Below are 5,182 nucleotides of genomic sequence, written 5' to 3'. Positions count from 1 at the left end.
TAATGACAATGCAGGAGCACAATTAGGAATGTAATGCTTTGATTTAATATTTGTATCTTATCCCAATGTCTTCAGGCCGTGATAAGATCTCATGATAAGCTGGGTGTTTTCCCCTCTAGATGTTCTCCAGGGGTAGGAAGGTCTTGTAGATGCAGACAGTGGTTCCAATGTAAGACATCAGATCTGTTCTCTGCCTTCGGGGATGGGCCCCGGTTACACTGCATTCACTGTAATGCCCTCTTTCTAGGTCTAACACCTATATATATATATATATATATATATATATATATATATATATATATATATATATAAATAAATATATATATACGGTATGTGTTTGTGTAACATATGCATGTACCTTATGAACCATTGACCATATGTAAAAAAAGAGTTTAGGATACTGCTATTAGCTTTTGCATAGCTTTTTAATGGTTTAAAAATGACTACCTAAGGAGACATCAAATGAGATCCCTTTTGCCAGCTAACCAAATTTTTGCTTTAATTGATATCATTAATGTAAAGATAAATAATACAATGAACCAAGATTAAGTTTAGCTGCTGTCTCTTCCTATCAGCATGGACTATTTTAGCACATTACAATGACTGGCTCCATCTGCAAGTAGGACAGACTGCAAGATGTTGATACTGGGTATATTTCAGATACATTCACTGCCTGCATATACTACATTTATTAACATATGACTTAATTTAATGTGATCATTTCTGTATGTTACATCTGCTTGGCATTAGCCTTTAAATGTCTTTCTTGTGCCAGTCAGACTAGGATAGCACCATTCTCACCCAGCAGACATTTGTGCTGCACCTGTACTCTCCAGGGCTTGTTACCATCCAGGTGTTCTTTACCATATGCTTCAAGGCAATTTATTAAGAACAGCAGTGAACAAAGTAAATTTAGCAGTTAGTTAAGAAAAGTCCTGAAGCTCCAAAGGACAAATCACCCTTCTGACAATGATCAGTACATATGTAATCCATAGGTAATATTATTACAAAAAACATGCAAGGAGCAAATACGCTCCCTGTCTAACCTGATAAAGTATGAACAGGACAGAAATACCTAAAGTGCTTAAATAGAATATGGTCTGGTTTGCAAATATTTTCTATAAAACTTTTACAGGTAACTAAAATCATATTCTTATTTTTCAAACTCTTATGTGTTAAGGAAAAAAATAGATATAAATTCAATTGGTATAAATTTTCTATAATCTCCAGCAGCACTAGGAGCCATTCATGATTTGCTACATGCACGTGTTGCAAAAATAAGCAAGCCATCAGGAGGAGAGAGCAGAGTAAGAGCCATGACCTTATTTCTTTTACTGCTCTTTTTTTCCCCAATCAGGAGTCTGAAATGTGTTCTGTAGGTCTGCTTCTGCAAAAGAAGTTGAGAACCCAAATGTGATGAGTATTCCTAATAGGCACTATGTATCAAAATTAATTAAGTATACAGCTATTCACATGCTTGATTCACTTGATATATCATATATCATACAGTACTACATTAAATCTCAGACTACAATCTGCAAAACTGCAGGGTTATATTTTGATATGGAGTAAATGTATTGTGCAAATTTAAAACTTTAATGTGATTATGATAAATGGATATGTTTTATGGTTAATATTTACAATAAAATAAAAACTTTTTTTAAAAACCCTATATATAGAACCTATTAGGAATAACATTTATAATTGTTAGGGGGGCTTTGCCACATCATTTAGTGTGTGCCATCCTGGGGCACTCTTTTGGTGGTACCCCAAACCTGATGCCTTCCAAGGTTGTCTGGATCATAAAATTAAATGCAATTTTTTCTATCTTGTTATCTGCCACAGAATATAACATAACTAATTGAAAAATGCTGAAAAAGTGCAGAACGTACACCCTCCTCTACTGAAAAGTAAATGTAAAAGCACAATGTAATGTAAAATAACATGATTAAAAAGCACACGCATTTTAAAACCCAGAAATGTAAACTTAATTTCAATAAATAAATGTTTGATATGTCAATAAATATGGAAAATGGAGCTTATGGACTTTGCATGAATATTCATAAAACAGAAGGATGCAAGATATTTAAAGTTTGTCTGTACTTGACTTCACTATATGTTCATTAGGATCACTTTTGAATCTCTTGGGAGAAGACGCATACCTGGAGTTTTTGCCAACATTGGGAGCCGTTTAGGTGTGCTACATTCATATGTGTTTACAGGAAACATACTAAGGAGGAGAGCAGAGGCCATTCCTAAATATTCTGCTGCTTATCCCGCACTGTACAATCACAGTGTAAGGATTGGGTAGTGACTGAGGAATATGTAATGTTTAATGCAATGTTTAATGCAATGTTTAATTGAAGTAGAGAAATATCAAGTCACCAACCTGATTGTGCTGCCTGGTGGAGTTGCACACATTCTAAGTTTGAATTGACCTTTGTTGGACATTTGAATGTCAATTTTTGTTTAACATTTTTGGAGTTTAGTTTTAAAACAATATATGTCCAAGGGAATATTCACATTTTAAACAAGGATTATAGCAAAGATATGTTCCATTCAGTGCCATATATAGCTCACACCAATTGCAGCTATCATTATTCATGCACTAAAGAATGATCTTGATGCATCTCAGTCCTACTTACAGCAGCCAATAATCAGAAGCATGTTATTAATGTGCTATTTTCAAACGATTACATTTCCGATGTATTTTTTTTCTGCCAATTTGTGCCGCAAAACAAGTGACATAAATAGCATGGCTGCACATTTTATTTTTAGATCTTAGTTTGTAATGATGTTTGTATGTCTAAATGAAATATTTAAAAAAAGAAAATACATCAGCACACCTAATGAATCATGAAAACTGCTCCCACTAATCTTTGACATGAAAGACGATGAAGTGTCATTTGAGTTATTCAGCTTTGATGAATACAAGATAGAACTTAAAGTGATACAATTTACTGAATAACTCATTTGATTACAAAAAGTAGCTTTCATCGATGGCTAACAAGGTATAATAATCTGGTGACAAAGAAGGCAACTTGGCTGATATTCTTGCTTTAATGTGCTGTAAAATGAATTTAGAATATGATTCTATTCTGGGTTTTATTTTCTATGATTTTGCTATTGCAAGACAAAGTAGCAGGTTCTCTTTAATGCCATCCTCTGCAGCTGTTCTAGCTATAATACCCTCTTCCCACCGCCAAGTGATCACTGGGAATAACAAATAAATCAATTCCAGGGTCTTGAACAATATTTATATAGCGCCAACATATTATGCAGCACTGTACATTAAATTAGGGTTGCAAATGTATGTCTTGGTTCTTTCATGATCATTTCCAGTGACAGATTAACGAACGAGCATTTGACACACAGCACCTGTTCTGTTCTATGGAGAGGCAAGGGGGGAGGAGTGAGCAGAACCCTGCTGTACTTTACTATGGAAGAGAGTTGTTCCCAACTATTAATTCATCAATCTGCCAGGGTGAATTGATGAATGACATGACATGTACACATGTCAGATTTTCACAGGATTAGCATTACCATTTGTCTTGTGCGGCGGTCATTTGTTGTGTTTGTTGGGTTAGACTTTCAAAGAGCTTTTTCTGAACAGAACAGGGATGGGAGGAAGGATTAGCTCTGGCCCCTGAATGCAGCAGACCTGGTAACATACTTACTTTCCCCCCCAAAGCACAATACATTTGTGTCTCTGCTCCTCTTCATACTGAACATGTAAGCCCCATTCCTTCCTAGTGGGTAGCTGTATTTATGGTGGTCTCTCCAGTGGTCATGTGGAATACAGCTGTCCCATAGGAATGTGCTAATGCATGTATGCCGGGTCTAAGTAATGCATGAATTATTGCAATGTACAGCAAGGCACCATAATGTGATAACAAGCTGTGCTGATATTTATTTATCATGGCACCCAAAACACTAAGATATTGTACCCTCAATGTACACACATTGCAGTGCACCCATGATAACACACTTCCATACATAGGCTAAATCAGGTGAAAATAGTGCCAGTTTTTGACCACTCGGTGGAAGGAATAGTGCCCATGTGTCACTAGGAGTAATGGCCCCCATATTTTAGTGGGGTGAATGGTGCCCTTGTGTCAGTGGACAAATTTAGCCCATGTGTGAGTGGGAAGAATAATGCCCATGTGTCAGTGGTAGAAATGGTGCCCCTGTGGCAGTGGGAGGATTATAGTGCCCTTGTGTTAGTAGAATAAATAGAGCGCCTGTGTTAGTGGGAGGAAAGGTGCCCATGTGTCAGGGGGAGGAATGGTGTCCATGTTTCAGTGGGGTGAATGGTGCCCATGTTTAAGTGGAAGGAATAGTGCCCATGTGTCAGTAGAATAAATGGAGCCCATGTGTTAGTGGGGAGAATGATGCCCGTGTCAGTGGGAGGAATGATGCCCATGTCAGTGGTAGGAATTGTGCCCCTGTGGCAATGGGAGGATTAGTGCCCTTGTGTTAGTAGAATAAATAGAGCGCCTATGTTAGTGGGAGGAAAGGTGCCCATTTGTCAGGGGGAGGAAGGGTGCCCATGTGTCAGAGGGAGGAATGGTGTCCATGTTTCAGTGGGGTGAATGGTGCCCATGTTTAAGTGGAAGGAGTAGTGCCCATATGTCAGTAGAATAAATGGAGCCCATGTGTTAGTGGGGAGAATGATGCCCGTGTCAGTGGGAGGAATAGTGCCCGTGTCAGTGGGAGGAATAGTGCCCATGTATCAGTGGGAGGAATGGTGCCCATGTTTCAGTGGGAAGAATGGTGCCCTTGTGTCAGTAGAATAAATGGAGCCCAAGTGTTAGTGGGAGGAATGGTGCCCATGTGTCAGTGGGAGGAACACTGCCTTGTGCCAGTGGGAGGAATACTGCCTTGTGTCAGTGGGAGGAATGGTGCTAATGGTGCCACTGCGTCAGTGGGAGGAATGGTGTCCATGTTTCAGTGGGATGAATGGTGCCCATGTTTCAGTGGGAAGAATAGTGCCCATGTGTCAGTAGAATAAATGGTGCCCATGTGTAGAGGGGAGGAATGGTGCCCATGTGTAGAGGGGAGGAATGGTGCCCATGTGTAAAGGGAAGGAATGGTGCCCATGTGTAGAGGAGAGGAATGGTGCCCATGTGTAAAGGGGAGGAATGGTGCCCATGTGTCAGTGGGAGGAATGGTGCCCATGTGT

This window comes from Pyxicephalus adspersus, chromosome 2 (genome assembly GCF_032062135.1).
Source record: "Pyxicephalus adspersus chromosome 2, UCB_Pads_2.0, whole genome shotgun sequence".
NCBI lineage: Eukaryota > Metazoa > Chordata > Amphibia > Anura > Pyxicephalidae > Pyxicephalus > Pyxicephalus adspersus.
The sequence above is the reverse complement of the archived record's forward strand: the minus strand, read 5'-3'. Positions refer to the sequence as shown.